We start from the raw sequence: 16,943 nt of genomic DNA on the forward strand, positions 1-16,943 counted from the left end.
AAGCTGGAGACTCACATCTCCCTCACTAGCTTTAAGCACCAGCTGTCAGAGCAGCTTACAGATCACTGCACCTGTACATAGCCCATCTGTAAACAGCCCATCTATCTACCTACCTCATCCCCATACTGGTATTTATTTATTTATTTTGCGCCTTTGCACCCTAGTATCTCTACCTGCACATTCATCTTCTGCCGATCTACCATTCCAGTGTTTAATTGCTATAATGTAATTACTTCGCCACCATGGCCTATTTATTTCCTTAACTTACCTCATTTGCACTCACTGTATATAGACTTTTTGTTTTCTCAGCATTAGGCCTAAATGTAGGCTAGTTATAACAAATATACAATTGCGCCATTAGTTGTAGTTTGAAAGGAAGAAAGGAAATATCTTTCTGTATTAGTTGTGGTTGTTAAGGCCATTTTAAGGCCCCTCACTAGTTCAAATGGTATGGCCCTCCTGGAAGGGGGTGTGGTGTTTGAGGTGGGACATTTGTTCAAGAGGAACCAGATGGTTTTCAGCATGAAAGGTGTCAGGAAGGCCAGGTTATTTTAGGCTGGTACGGTCGTTCGCATACAGAATAGTGGCCATAACTTTGGAGTTCATGGCTTCTGTTTCCTTAATTGATTTTATTTTGCCTGCTTGAAATATATTTTTCTTGGATTTGTGCAACTCTAACTCTCAATCACTTCTGGAATCTGTACACTTTTGACCACTACAAGGATACTGTTGAGTGTTTTGTGCTTCAATGCTCTTTTAATTTGTTAATGAGTGGTCAGATTAAGTTTCAGCAACTGCTTGGAAAAAATGGTGCGTATGAGACTCCCCTCTGAATAGCTGATAGTATTTTTAGTTTATTTACACACGTATATTATGGAGTCCCACTGAGAGAAAAGAGAGGGACAATTTAGACCATATGATTGATACATTTCTTCTTACAAAAGCTTATGATGTGCTTTGCAAACATCACATGTTCTGTCCTTCGTCAGTACTTTCATTAATTTCTAAATAGATTGTATTTATTTTTAAAGCCAATTGTAGTGCAAAATGAAACAGCTCTTTACCTTATGTTTGTGGTATATTATAATGCCATAGGCTTAACACTAATGTTAAAGCCATCCACCGCATAGAGAGAATGAGACCTTTGAACTCTGCGTTGTTCCTGATGTCACCACACACGCTCAATTCTGCTGGAATTTTAATCAAATAGAAATGTACAGTAAGACTTCTTGGTCGTGTGGGCTTTGAACACTTGGTGATCAATGGCTGACATTGTAGGTTCTTGGCCTTCTATTGAAACATTTGATTTGAAACAATGGCAGCCTTACATCTCCTGTGAACAAAACTAATTATTCCGTTTTGAAGGAGAAATGGGAACGCAGGGATTTGTGGTTACTTGCGAGAATATCCCCTCTCTATCTTGGGACCACAGTGTTATTCTTGTGTCTATGGTAAGGCACTGATTAAAACATTTGCATTAATTCAGTGAATTATTAAAGTTGCCCGAAATGGAAAGTTGGATTTGGTTTTTAAAGAGAAGGCATTGTTATAAGTTGTATGAAAAAATGTCACAAGCATAAAAAAGGCACACACATATGTTGGGCTCCCGAGTGGTGCAGTGGTCTAAGGCACTGCATCTCAGTGCTAGAGTTACTTGTTCACACCTGGGCTGTATTACAACCGGCGGCGCACAATTGGCCAAGCGTTGTCCGGGTTTGGCTGGGGTAGGCTCTCATTGTAACACAACAATTTGTTCTGAACTGACTTAAGGTTAAACAAAACAAAAATGTGGAACTGGTACCACTGCAAGGCTTTTTAGGCCATACCATGGGCGCAACTTTTACTGGGGACAGGCAGGACATGACCCCCCTCCCTCCCACCCCCCACATTCTGAAATTGACACCATAGAGCGAAGGCAAGCTTTGCGTATAGGACCAGCACGGGAGAGATGAACAGAGGCAGCTGCTCTGTGTTGCGTTTTTTTCTCTGAGGTGTAAAAGCAAGCAGTGCAGAAACTGGCTACTCTTTAGTTAACTGATCTAGCTGGCAAGGTAACTGCTGTTTGACAGAATAAAAAAATATTCCCAGTGCTGAGCTGGTAGTGTTACTGACATGTTACGTTTGCTAATGTTTCATCCAATCTTGACTGAAGTTAATAAACTACTAGCAGCTAGCTAGTAGCTACCACAGCCAGTTCAGCTCTAGCTAGCATCTAGCTGTCTGTCAGGTAGCAGTATCTAACAGCTGTTGTGTGTATGGAAATGTTATGTAGCCTTTGTTTCAACATAAGTACATTTGATGATGTACCATTAGCTAGAGCCAGCCAAAAGTTGACTAACGTTAGCTAGCTAGCTCAATAACTTTAGCTATTAATTTTCCCTCAATCCCACTAGACTTGAATAAAACGATGAAACCATCGTCCATACAATTGAAGACCAATATTCTGACGTTTTTCATCACAATGTGAGTTTTTATTAGTCAGTATAGCAATGTAACGCTATTGAGCTCTCAGTTTCCTTAGCTAATTCCTTACTTTTCACACCGACACAGTATAAACAGCTCGATAGGCTTCACTGTCATGGTGCACAGTAAGTACACAACACTATGCTGATCATGTCTTAGCAGGATCAGATGGTGACAGTTGTAGGATCAGACAGCCAGGGAAGGCCAGTCTATGGAGCTCAGGTGATTTTTAAAATTATATTATAACAATCAGTGAATGGATACAAAGTTCCATCTTGAGTTGATGGGTATAGTCTGGGATCTGGGAATAATGGTAATTTGAATTATTGAATCATTTATATTCTTGGATAATATAGTGCATAAATGTACACCAAGGTAATTCTTTGTCATACATCATCTGAGTAGTATCAGGTGGTGACAGGGGTCTCATCAAGGTCAGGCAGCCAGGGAAGCCAGTCTGTGACGGCGCAGAGGTGAACTTTTTCAGATACAACACTTCATTCTCTCTGTGCAGCAAACACTGGACAAGCAAGAAGCTTCAAAGATTGAAACTATTTTAAGGCAGTCTGACAAACCTCTAAAGTTGATTTTCAAACTGTATCAAGAGTTGATAGAGGCTTCAATGATACAAAACATGTCAAACAAAAATGTGAGGAAGACCTGGGAGATGCTATAGGTGATGGTGATGATCAACGGATAAAGATACTGTAAATTAGAATGCTCAGTCATGTGCATATAATCTCAGACATACATTACTGCAGTTTAAGTGAAACTGAATATCATGCACTCAAAAATTGTCTTATTCTGCTGAAAACACAAAGGGGGACACATTTGCATGTGTTATGGTCTTGTGAAGGCTGGCTGAATTATGGCAAAGAGTGTGTTATTTTATCTCAGCATGTCCTATTCTCCCTTCTCCCTGTTTTTGTTTGCTTGGAAATGTTAATACTGGAGACTGTTATCAGAAGAAACTGTGTAACCTAGCATTTGCAGCAGCTAAGAAATGCATTGCCTTTAATTGGAAGGTAGGTTATCCTCCCACAATGGATGGAAGAAATGTCAAGTGATCTATCACTAGATTTGATTTATTACAAGATTAAGGGTATACTGTGCAACTTTCATAAGGTCTGGATGCCTTATGTGGAATACTGTTCAGCAAAAGGAGTCTTGAAAACATGCCCAGATCAGGGGATTTATTTAGGCAATCCTTAGCTGCTGGGCTGCAAAGACCTGGCCCTGGGGGTCTGCCGTTGTGTTGGTTGTCACTCTGACCTTGGCCTAACACACTTGAAACCAATAATGATCCCCTATCTGAGTGGGGTGTGTTGGGTTGTGGCGCTGCAGGGCCGTGGACCCCTAGGGGCAGGACGGGGTGACCCAGATATATTGTGTGCAAGTAAAAAGAGCTCTACAGGACTATTAGGCCTGTGATAGGAACGATATGGAGGATGTACTGTTTCTGTGTGCTTATGTGGAGGTGTATGTGTGTTTTTATTAAACTTTTGTTTTCCAAAACGCTTCCTTTAGACATAAAAAAAAAGATGGGAAGAAAGTTGTTGGGGAGAGAGCTGCGTTATTGGATACACTGGTGGGCCTGCAAGTGGCTCGGGCCTGGCTGGGTGGTCTGGCTGAAATTTGACAAGAGGATGTCAAAATCAAATCAAATCAAAGTTTATTTGTCACGTGCGCCGAATACAACAGCTGTAGACCTTACAGTGAAATGCATACTTACAGGCTCTAACCAATAGCGCAAAAAAGGTATTTGGTGAACAATAGGTAAGTAAAGAAATAAAACAACAGTAAAAAGACAGGCTATGTGAGGCTATGAAAGTAGCGAGGCTACATACAGACACCGGTTAGTCAGGCTGATTGAGGTAGTATGTACAGTGGGGAGAACAAGTATTTGATACACTGCCGATTTTGCAGGTTTTCCTACTTACAAAGCATGTAGAGGTCTGTAATTTTTATCATAGGTACACTTCAACTGTGAGAGACGGAATCCAGAAAATCACATTTATGATTTTTAAGTAATTAATTAGCATTTTATTGCATGACATATGTATTTGATCACCTACCAACCAGTAAGAATTCCGGCTCTCACAGACCTGTTAGTTTTTCTTTAAGAAGCCCTCCTGTTCTCCACTCATTACCTGTATTAACTGCACCTGTTTGAACTCGTTACCTGTATAAAAGACACCTGTCCACACACTCAATCAAACAGACTCCAACCTCTCAGGGATAAAATGGTAGAATTGCACAAGGCTGGGATGGGCTACAGGACAATAGGCAAGCAGCTTGGTGAGAAGGCAACAACTGTTGGTGCAATTATTAGAAAATGGAAGAAGTTCAAGATGACGGTCAATCACCCTCGGTCTGGGGCTCCATGCAAGATCTCACCTCATGGGGCATCAATGATCATGAGGAAGGTGAGGGATCAGCCCAGAACTACACGGCAGGACCTGGTCAATGACCTGAAGAGAGCTGGGACCACAGTCTCAAAGAAAACCATTAGTAACACACTACGCCGTCATGGATTAAAATCCTGCAGCGCACGCAAGGTCCCCCTGCTCAATCCAGCGCATGTCCAGGCCCGTCTGAAGTTTGCCAATGACCATCTGGATGATCCAGAGGAGGAATGGGAGAAGGTCATGTGGTCTGATGAGACAAAAATTGAGCTTTTTGGTCTAAACTCCACTCGCCGTGTTTGGAGGAAGAAGGATGAGTACAACCCCAAGAACACCATCCCAACCGTGAAGCATGGAGGTGGAAACATCATTCTTTGGGGATGCTTTTCGGCAAAGGGGACAGGACGACTGCACCGTATTGAGGGGAGGATGGATGGGGCCATGTATCGTAAGATCTTGGCCAACAACCTCCTTCCCTCAGTAAGAGCATTGAAGATGGGTCGTGGCTGGGTCTTCCAGCATGACAACGACCCGAAACACACAGCCAGGGCAACTAAGGAGTGGCTCCGTAAGAAGCATCTCAAGGTCCTGGAGTGGCCTAGCCAGTCTCCAGACCTGAACCAAATAGAAAATCTTTGGAGGGAGCTGAAATTCCGTATTGCCCAGCGACAGCCCAGAAACCTGAAGGATCTGGAGAAGGTTTGTATGGTGGAGTGGGCCAAAATCCCTGCTGCAGTGTGTGCAAACCTGGTCAAGAACTACAGGAAACATATGATCTCTGTAATTGAAAACAAAGGTTTCTGTGCCAAATATTAAGTTCTGCTTTTCTGATCTATCAAATAGTTATGTCATGCAATAAAATGCAAATCAATTACTTAAAAATCATACAATGTGATTTTCTGGATTTTTGTTTTAGATTCCGTCTCTCACAGTTGAAGTGTACCTATGATAAAAAATTACAGACCTCTACATGCTTTGTAAGTAGGAAAATGTGCAAAATCAGCAGTGTATCAAATACTTGTTCTCCCCACTGTACATGTAGATATGGCTAAAGTGTCTATGCATATATGATGAACAGAGAGTAGCAGTAGCGTAAAAGAGGGGTTGGCGGGTGGTGGATCTTAAAGATAATCCAAAGTTGTCTTTGTACTTTACTTGTAAGAGTTGTCCATTTGTTAGGCTATTGGTTAAATGTGCAACACAATATTGATAATTGAATTATCCTAGATCTAGTTCAGTCTTATCAATCGCTTAATTTTTTTTAATACTGATCTCTTACTGATTATTTTTTGTTGCTCTAAATAGATACCGCTAGAAGCGCCATGGGCCATATTAGATTGTGTAGAAATGCAGAAAATGAGCTTTAGATGCCCCCCAAAATGGGAGGACCCCCACACTTCTAAAACCAAAGGTGTGCCTCTGGGCCATACACAATGTTGTCTATTTTATTTTCTGGTTTCATGGTCCTCAGAAATTCCCTGAGAAGTACAACAGTCAGAGAAGAACATGATCATAAGATAGCACATAAATGATGGGTTATATAGTAATTAATGCTCTCAGCAGCACAGAGAACACACTATCATAAAATATGTAGATCCTCTCAGGACACTGTGGTTTAAACGTCTCCCTTTGTGTCAACACTCCCTCCCAGTGCTGGGGATTTCCTGTAGGCCATTAGCCTCCCATCCATCCTACCCCACCCCGTTCCACCATGGCTCTGTTTCTCCGTAGTGTCAAACATAGAAGCAACACCTCCACTACCAGAGACAGACACATTTCCTGATCAGTACTCTCTCCCCCAACCCAAAGCAGAACGGCCACCGACCGTTCTGACCATTTTCTCACCTCACACCCAGATGGGGAAACAGCATCTTGCTCCGTGGTTAACTTTCACTTCACTCTAGAAAAAATAAGACCACACTCTGCTCTCTCATAAAGACCCACATCTCCCCTGTCTAACCTTCCAGTCAACTTGTGAAAGACAGGCAGGCAGGCCTCCTGCTCACCTCTCACGTCCAGAATGGCAGTCCTCCCTTCTGTTCCCTTTGGACCCCTGAAGAGACAGCCACATTTACATTCAGACAGTCATAAAATCTAATCAAGCATAGCAACAAGTCTCATAAAAATGCTCAATGACCTGATATATTGGGTATTTTTAGATTACTTTGATTATGAAACACAGTTAGGCTAACATAAGCGAAAGCTCCATATGCTGGCAACTAAAAGAATTTGAGCCAGTAACGCCATGATTGACGTAAATTTGCTGATGAACGAAAAGACTGTAATATTATTTATACGAATGCAGCGACCTGTATTTCTTTTGTAAAGATCTGATGCCAATTTAATTACTTCAATCATCACTTGTAGAATTACAATATGGCATCAGTGAAGTACACGTCAGAGAAGAACATGATCAGTGTTCCCTTGTAAGGAGCTCTGAATGAAGATGTGTTAAGACTCCCCAAGTCTCAGCTGTTCTGGTGTCTGATGGTGTCAAGCGTCAGAGGGCGGCTTTAAGACTCAGCATGAGGGAAGGACTAGACTCCAATTGGCAGGCGGCTCAATTGAACACCGTAGGGCAGGAAAAACAGATGGTAGCTCTGGTCAGGATGCTGCACTTGCCCCGAGGCAAATCTGTTTGAAGTTTCAACATCCTTCCAGCTACTTCTCGAACTGATCACAGGGAAGGGACAATGGATGTTTAGAGATGAGAGGCGGGATATGGAATAGTGTACTATTTTGGTGAGGGAGCTTTCTGACATGCCAATGGGAGATTCCTGTAAATGTCAGTCACTGTAGTAATTGTTTTGTTTTTGGGTGTCTTAGGTTTTGACCTTCCCTTTGGAAATGAATCACGACTCCACAGCAGAGACGATTCTGCTAGTTTGGCTTAAATATGTGATAGAAACCCACGAACCCATTATGAGGACATGAGGCTAACCAAGTCTCAATGGTGTAAGTGTATGTCATGTAGCTATTTTAGTTTCAGTGGGGGGTTTGTACTGGTTCAATGAGTGATCCCAATGAGTCTGCATTTACAGTACCCCAGACCTTTTCCTGGGGCCAGTTTGCTATATGGCAGTAAGGGAAAGGAGATCTGCATGAGAAGGAAGCATGGCTTCCCCGGGGACCCACACAGCTCACTCTACAGGGCTTTCAGCTTGAAACTCATTAATTGACTACAGGTTCCTTACAACTACTCTAATCATCTCAATGATGATATGGGCCACGCAGATTTAGTTCATTTCTCCCTTGATATAAATGTTGATGTCCTGAATAACTGAGTAGACTGGTAATTTGGCAGTTGTTCAGATACAGCTCTATTCCTTCTGAAAGTTGATTTTGTGAAGACGTAGTTCACAATTTTCCTGTTACTGCTGGAGTTTCAGGCTTTCCCTGGTGGAGAGCACAGTGGAACAGTAATGGTGCTTGGGAACACAGGCCTCTAGTTATGATATTCAGTCAGCTTGGGGAGTAAGGGAGTTAAGGAATGTCGCAAAGCGGTGGAGTCCCTCCGAGAGGAAAAGAGAGGGCCAATTTAGACAACTTACTGTAGACTATAGTATAGTAAACTGATGCTAGAGGTCTTTGTGTGAAAGGCTCACTGGTTACCCATACGAAAAGTAATATATGGCCATATTTGGCGTTATTTATAAAAGAATGAGACTTAGATTTTAAAATACATTATCATATATTTCAATAATCTATATAAAACTCACTACCCCATACAAAAAAATATTAAAAGGGTTGTCACGACTTCTACCGAAGTCGATGCCTCTCCTTGTTCGGGCGGTGCTCGGCGGTCGACGTCACCGGTCTTCTAGCCATCATTAATCCATTTTTCATTTTCCAGTAGTATGTTTTCCTACACACCTGGTTTCAATCCCACTCATTACCTGTTATGTATTTAAACCTCTGTTTCCCCTCATGTCTTTGTCAGAGATTGTTTGTTGTTTAGATTTCGTGTTGCTTGTATTGGTGCGCGATGGGTCCTCGTAACCACTTTGTTTTATATTATTCATTAGTTTTGGAGTTATGTTTTGTTTAATGTCATTAAACAACTCCATTCTACTAAGTTTGATTCTCCTGTGCCTGACTTCCCTGCCACCTATACACACGACTCTGACAAGGGTAAGTATTTCATCATGCAAAATGAACTGAAAACATTATTTTTTTTGTTCTATGCATTTATTGCTTTGAAATGCATTCCAGAAAATGTTTTGTTGCAAAGAAAAAGCCATATCTCAGACTGGCCAATAAAAATAAAAGATTAAGATGGGCAAAAGAACACAGACACTGGACAGAGAAACTCTGCCTAGAAGGCCAACATCCCGGAGTCGCCTCGTCACTATTGACGTTGAGACTGGTGTTTTGCAGGTACTATTTAATGAAGCTGCCAGTTGAGGACTTGTGAGGCGCCTGTTTCTCAAAATAGACACTAATGTACTTGTCCTCTTGCTCAGTTGTGCACCGAAATCTCCCACTCCTCTTTCTATTCTGGTTAGAGACATTGTGCGCTGTTCTGTGAAGGGAGTAGTACACAGCGTTGTACCAGATCTTCCGTTTCTTGGCAATTTCTCACATGGAATAGCCTTCACTTCTCAGAACAATAATAGACTGACAAGTTTCACAAGAAGTTCTTTGTTTCTAGCCATTTTGAGCCTGTAATCGAACTCACAATTGCTGATGCTCCAGATACTCAACTAGTCTAAGGAAGGCCAGTTTTATTGCTTCTTTAATCAGGGCAACAGTTTTCAGCTGTGCTAACATAATTGCAAAAGGGTTTTCTAATGATCAATTAGCCTTTTAAAATGATAAACTTGGATTAGCTAACACAACGTGCCATTGGAACACAGGAGTGATGGTTGCTGATAATGGGCCTCTGTACGCCTATGTACTGTAGATAATCAATAAAAAAATCTGCTGTTTCCAGCTACAAAAGTCATTAACAACATTATCAATGTCTGCACTGTATTTCTGATCAATTTCATGTTATTTTAATGGACCAAAAATGTGCTTTTCTTTCAAAAACAAGGACGTTTCTAAGTGACACCAAACTTTTGAACGGTAGTGTATATACTTAAAATCAATGCGTAAATCTCACACGTACAGATGAATTATATTCTAAATGCATTTTGTGTTAGGCAACCTTAGGACTACTTAGTTGTTTCTTGTATATACTGTAGATGGTACTTGCAATCTCATTTTGAGATTAGATTGAGATGACATAGACTAGTGTAGGTTTATCATTTGTGATGGCAGGTAGTCTAGCGGTTTAGAGCCTTCGGTCAGTAACCAAAAGGTTGCTTGTTCTGAATCCCTGAGCCAATAAGGTGAAACATTTGTCAATTTATGCTTGAGGAAGGCACTTAACCATAATTGCTCCTTTAAATCACTTGACAGAGTTTCTGCTAAGTGGCTAAAATGTGATGTACACACTTTGAGAATGCACAGAAACGTATAAGAATGTTTATTTTCAAAAAACATTTTCTGTAAGTCTTCACAAGGTTTTCACACACTGTTGCTGGTATTTTGGCCCATTCCTCCATGCAGATCTGGGCCAGAATGGGCCAAAATACCAGCAACAGTGTGTGAAAACCTTGTGAAGACTTACAGAAAATGTTTGAATTCTGTCATTGCCAACAAAGGGTATATAAAGTATTATTTTCCACCATAATTTGAAAATATATTCATTAAAAATCCTACAATGTGATTTTCTGGATTTTTTTTCTCATTTTGTCTGTCATAGTTGAAGTGTACCTATGATGAAAAATACAGGCCTCTCTCATCTTTTTAAGTGGGAGAACTTGCACAATTGGGGGCTGACTAAATACTTTTTTGCCCCACTGTATATACCTAAAAATATAAGTGTCTAGGCAAATTATTAGTAAGCTTGTGTAAAATCTGATAGCTAATGTTTGGTAGCTAGCTAATCACTAGCTAGCTAGCTAAGCACATGTCAGTCAGTGGTTGACAGATTTAAACTGGTAAAGTTATCAATAAAATGTGTGTCACTCTATGCCATAAAACATGACATTGCTAACTAATAATCAATTAGCTAACACAATTTCAAAGTTTATTAAGAAGTTGAACAAGTTAGACACTCACCAGACAACTCCGGAAGGTAGCTAGCTAGATAGCTTGGTTTCCATTTTCCAACAGATTTATATTTATCCCCAGACTGCTTGTCAATGGTTACTGCTCATGTGTCCGCCAGAAACGGTTTCTGGTAAACTGTTTGCCACAGGTTTGCCACAGATTCAAATAGAATGTAGAGAGAAAAGAAAAACTCTGCCGAACTAGTTACTAGTGGCAATACATATTATTGTGGCCAAAGGTTTTCCGCAGATTCACCACTAGTGGCAAACTTCTTGCAACATTTTGTGGCACACTATTTAGTTTGCAGCAAAGTTTGCCTCAACAATTTTTTTTCGGGGTATGCATTGGTGGTAATGATTTTGCATTTCTTTAAATTACCCTTACCGTACAATTTCTGCTCCTCTGAGGAAATCTAATTCGCATAATACCATGATCCCAATCAAAATCCATCTGTTTAAGCTAGAGATATGTTTTTTTTTTGTTGCATGAGCTGCGTCTCAAATTTCCATATCCGCTGATGTCGCCCTTTTGCATCTGCGGTGGAAGGTGGCAGAGCTAGAGCGGTGTTTGTCAGACCATGAGACATCCCAAAAATCGGTCTTCTCACAAACATCTGTAGCGTCCGAACGGTTTGGCCTACAAAATGTTATGACCAATATTGAAAGATGAGACTCTCACAAGCACTCTAGGACTACAGTACAGTATTCTTGTATCTCTCAGATATAGGACAGACACTTCAGAACAAACTTTGTTTTGATATTTTTTGGGGGACTATCTGATGTTCCATGTCGTGAATCTGTTATTCAATCCATTTATAATGGCTAATAGCAGTGATGCCAAATAAATAAATAAAATCCACATTTTTTAAATATATTTTTTTGATATGTTAACGGGTCTCAAAATTCTAAATCAAATTGCTAAAAAAATCCTTGTGTCACATCCTGACCTTAGTTCCTTTTTTATGTCTCTGTTTTAGTTTGGTCAGGGCGTGAGTTGGGGTGGGCATTCGATGGTTTTGTTCTATGTTTTGTATTTCTGCTTTTGGCCTGGTATGGTTCCCAATCAGAGGCAGCTGTCAATCGTTGTCTCTGATTGAGAACCATACTTAGGTAGCCTGTGTTCCCACTAGGATTTGTGGGTAGTTGTTTTCTGTTTTGTATATTCACCTGACAGAACTGTTTCGTTTCTTCCTTTCACTTTGTTATTTTGTTTCTTGTGTTCAGTCTAATACATTAACATGGACACTTACCACGCTGTATATTGGTCCGATTCTTCCTACCCCTCCTCAGACGACGAAGAGATTCGTTACACCTTGGTATGACCAGCTTAAAACAATTTAATATGTTATCTTAGACCAGTCATTAACTCGATCATCAGTTGCACAAATCTATTAATAAATTAACTCTGTTGAACAGCATTCTGGTGTGTGGGCAAACTATAATTTGAGTTGATATGATTTCTCTCTCTTTTTCACTCTGTGTGTGTGTGTGTGTGTGTGTGTGTGTGTGTGTGTGTGTGTGTGTGTGTGTGTGTGTAAGAGCAGTAGAAATACATGACTGAATTGCCAATTGAATCCCACAATCGCTTAAGCTCTGAGAGTCACTACATGCTATCAGGTTCTCCTCAGAGGAGTAGCTATGATTCTGTGTTCCTAGAATACAAATATACTTAAAAAAATGGGCATTCTAAAAAATATTGAATTGAGAACATGGCATGTATGACTAATAAAATCATTCTCAAGATAGCACATTTCTTATGAAAATAAAATGATGTTGTTACATTGATTACCATTAAGCAGTGACATGTTTAAGATAATTATTAGAAAAATATAGTGAATGTCATAGCTTGTCTTCGACACCAGCATAAATAATAAAGGTGAAGAGGGGCCCTTCGATATGATACGATACAATAACGATGAAAAAATAAGAAACTTTTTTACTGTTTTCAAGTTCCAACTATTGCAACTTTGAGCTGTACGAGAACCGTTTAACTGTTGTCTGTCTTCAGCAAAAAGTCATGAATCAAGCAAAATTAAGTTAATGGTAGACTTTCTGACTCGTTAAATGTTTTGACATCATTTGACATATCATCGTTTTCTAAATAAGCCTCTTCGTGAAATGCCTCACAGACTCATTTAAATCTGTAGTGCAGCAATTTACATGGTGTGAAATTCACTCTGTGTGAAGTGATGTAAAAATGGAACAGCCTGGCTACAAGGCCTTCATGTCTGCATAGTCTTGCACTGAATTCTGTTCTGTTCCAAAGATAAGTCATGCATTTTGATCCATCAAAGATGTTTGAGCCCCCTTGAATTCCAATTTTGGGGGGTGGGGGATTTGCATATGTGTTTTCATTCACTGTCAAGTCCCATTGTATGGGACCTAAAATAACCCCTTAAAAATAGAAATATATGCATGAGATGCAAACTGATCTGGAACACAATTACTAAGGGAAGCCAGGTATGTATGTGGTCCTTAAAAAATACTGGAAATATTACACATTATGCGAGATTTGGCGGTGGAAATGCTTTAATGCGCAAATATTGATAGAATAACCCTCAAATAAAAATCCAAGATGGCGTAGCAGTCAGACGTCTTTGTCATGTCGTGTCCCTTGTATATATCGTTTTACATATTTTTTGTTGCATATCCTTTAAAATATTTTGCTAAACCTCATCTAAATACTCTCCTGCAACCCGCCTCACCCAATGTGGCGTGGATCTGCTTTTTTTCCCTAAAGTATTTATATTTACTTCGGATCTGGAATCTCTCAACTGAAGCTAGCCAGCTAACTACCAGATATCAGTCAGCAAACCATTGCCAGCGGTCATCAGCTAACCTTCAGCTCGGAAAGCTCTTGCCAGTTCGAACAACGTGACTCTAACCAGAGTTTAACGGACCTGTTATTTTTATCCCCAGATTCCTACCACAAACTGAACATTTTCATCTGGATCTTCACAACTAGCTAACCTCAATTCCGGATGACTACTCCTGGCTAGTGTTTCCATCCCAGAGCAAGCACCAATTTAACTTGAAGCTAGCCCGGCCAGGGCTTTTGTGCTACCACCGAAGCATACTCCAGGGCTACAATATCGGCCAACTAGCTACCTAGAGCTACTTGGAACCCTACTAATTCCACGTCTGGTCTATCGACGTCACCGCACGAAGAGTTAAAAACAGACTTACCCCCATCGCGACGTCCCCCCCAAGGCTAACTTTCTAGCCCCTGCTATCTGCTTGCTTGCTAACCCGGTCTGCTAACTGCTAAACTGCCGGGCACTGGTCTGCTCACTGCTAGCTTGCCTGCCTGGTCTGCTAACTGCTAGCCCTTGCTAACTGCTTGCTTGCTAACCCGGTCTGCTAACTGCTAGCTTGCACTGGTCTCGTAACTGCTAGCCCATGCTAACTGCTTGCTTGCTAACCCGGCCTGCTAACTGCTAGCTTGCCCTGGTTGCAACCCTTATTACTAGCCTGTTCAACCTCTCTTTCGTATCGTCTGAGATTCCCAAAGATTGGAATGCTGCCGTGGTCATCCCCCTCTTCAAAGGGGGTGACACTCTAGACCCAAACTGCTACAGACTTATATATATCCTACCCTGTCTTTCTAAGGTCTTTGAAAGCCAAGTTAACAAACAGATTACTGACCATTTCGAATCCCAGCATACCTTTTCCGCTATGCAATCTGGTTTCAGGCCACGCTCAAGGTTCTAAACGACATCATAACCGCCATCAATAAGAGATATTACTGTGCAGCTGTATTCATCGACCTGGCCAAGGCTTTCGACTCTCTCAATCACAACATTCTTATTGGCAGACTTGACAGCCTTGGTTTCTCAAATGATTGCCTCGCCTGGTTTACCATCTACTTTTCTGATAGAGTTCAGTGTGTCAAATCGGAGGGCCTGTTGTCTGGACCTCTGACAGTCTCTATGGGTGTGCCACATGGTTCAATTCTCGGGCCGACACTCTTTTCTGTATACATCAATGATGTTGCTCTTGCTGCTGGTGATTCTCTGATCTACCTCTACGCAGACGACACCATTCTGTATACTTCTGGCCCCTCCTTGGACACTGTGTTAACTAACCTCCAGAAGAGCTTCAATGCCATACAACTCTCCTTCCGTGGCCTCCAACTGCTCTTAAACGCAAGAAAAACTAAATGCATGCTTTTCAATCGATCGCTGCCCGCACCTGCTCGCCCGTCCAGCATCACTACTCTGGACGGCTCTGACTTGGAATATGTGGACAACTACAAATACCTGGTTAGACTGTAAACTCTCCTTCCAGACTCACATTAAGCATCTCCAAAAATTAAATCTAGAATCGGCTTACTATATCGCAACAAAGCATCCTTCACTCATGCTGCCAAACATACCCTCGTAAAACTGACCATCCTACCGATCCTCGACTTCGGTGATGTCATCTATAAAATAGCCTCCAACACTCTACTCAACAAACTGGATGCAGTCTATGACAGTGCCATCCGTTTTGTCACCAAAGCCCCATACACCACCCATCATTGCGACCTGTACACTCTCGTTGGTTGGCCCTCGCTTCATACTTGTCGACAAACCCACTGGCTACAGGTTATCTACAAGTCTCTGCTAGGTAAAGCCCCGCCTTATCTCAGCTCACTGGTCACCATAGCAGCACCCACTCGTAGCACGCGCTCCAGCAGGTATATCTCACTGGTCACACCCAAAGCCAATTCCTCCTTTGGTCGTCTTTCCTTCCAGTTCTCTGCTGCCCATGACTGGAACGAATTGCAAAACCTCTGAAGTTGGAGACTCACATCTCCCTCACTAGCTTTAAGCACCAGCTGTCAGAGCAGTTTACAGATCACTGCACGTGTACTTAGATGGGCTGTTTACAGATAGGCTATCTACCTGCCCCATTCCCATACGGGTATTTATTTATTTTGCTCCTTTGCACCCTAGTATCTCTACCTGCACATTCATCTTCTGCCGATCTACCATTCCAGTGTTTAATTGCTATATTGTAATTATTTCGCCACCATGGCCTATTTATTTCCTTAACTTACCTCATTTGCACTCACTGTATATAGACTTTTTGTTTTCTTTTGTTCTACTGTATTATTGACTGTATGTTTTGTTTATTCCATGTGTAACTCTGTGTTGTTGTATGTGTCGAATTGCTACGCTTTATCTTGGCCAGGTCGCAGTTGCAAATGAGAACTTGTTCTCAACTAGCCTACCTGGTGAAATAAAATAAATAAAATAAAATGTAAGTGTTTTTGGAGTCACACGATGATATGCTGTGTGGTCCTCCCACTACGACTTGGGAAAGCATACAGTTTAATAGGCTACAGATGAAACAAGTTATAATGAACTTCACAGGGTGGTGAAAGTGCATGATGATGAGGCTTGATGCTACTTTCCAATAAATATCGAGGGTCTTGTTCTGCTGACATGATGATTGATGCTTGGCTCAACAATCACCTTTATTTCCATTACATTTCCCCTCTCTCTAGGAAGCTACGGTGGTATAGTTTCCAGAACTCTCACAGGCCAAGCCTGACTTCAGCCTCCCAGGAGATGAACCGCCAGTCAGCCCCTCAGCTCAACCTGCTGCAGAAGTTCTCTCTGCTCCGGCTCACTGCTATCATGGAGAAGTACTGCGAACCCATCAAACATGGCTGGAGCTGGTGAGTGGAGGGCCCTTGGGAGCTGGTGAGTGGAGACTGAAATTGAGATAAAGGCCAATACGTAGGGAAGTGCACTCTATCCACTCTATTATACTGACCTTTGATATGCATTTAACCAGGGAATGAAAGGTTCCTTTCAAGAGATTCATGTTTCCAATTACTCAGAACAAGTATTGCTTTGTTTGTGGTCAGGATGTTGCTTTTTAAAATGAATTGTATTCATTGTTCCATATGGCAAGGCCTTTGATCTACATGTCTGCAGCTAATGTATAGTATTATAACAGTTAAATCTGCTTTTCACAAAGATGGCTG

The 16,943-nt window shown here is 41.3% G+C and overlaps 1 pseudogene; it reads left to right on the forward strand.

Annotated features, from left to right (window-relative positions):
• The window catches only part of LOC139419226 (stAR-related lipid transfer protein 8-like), a 30,267-nt pseudogene that overhangs the window by 4,635 nt on the left and 8,689 nt on the right, over positions 1-16,943 (forward strand).

This window comes from Oncorhynchus clarkii, chromosome 10, assembly GCF_045791955.1.
Source record: "Oncorhynchus clarkii lewisi isolate Uvic-CL-2024 chromosome 10, UVic_Ocla_1.0, whole genome shotgun sequence".
NCBI classification, from domain to species: domain Eukaryota; kingdom Metazoa; phylum Chordata; class Actinopteri; order Salmoniformes; family Salmonidae; genus Oncorhynchus; species Oncorhynchus clarkii.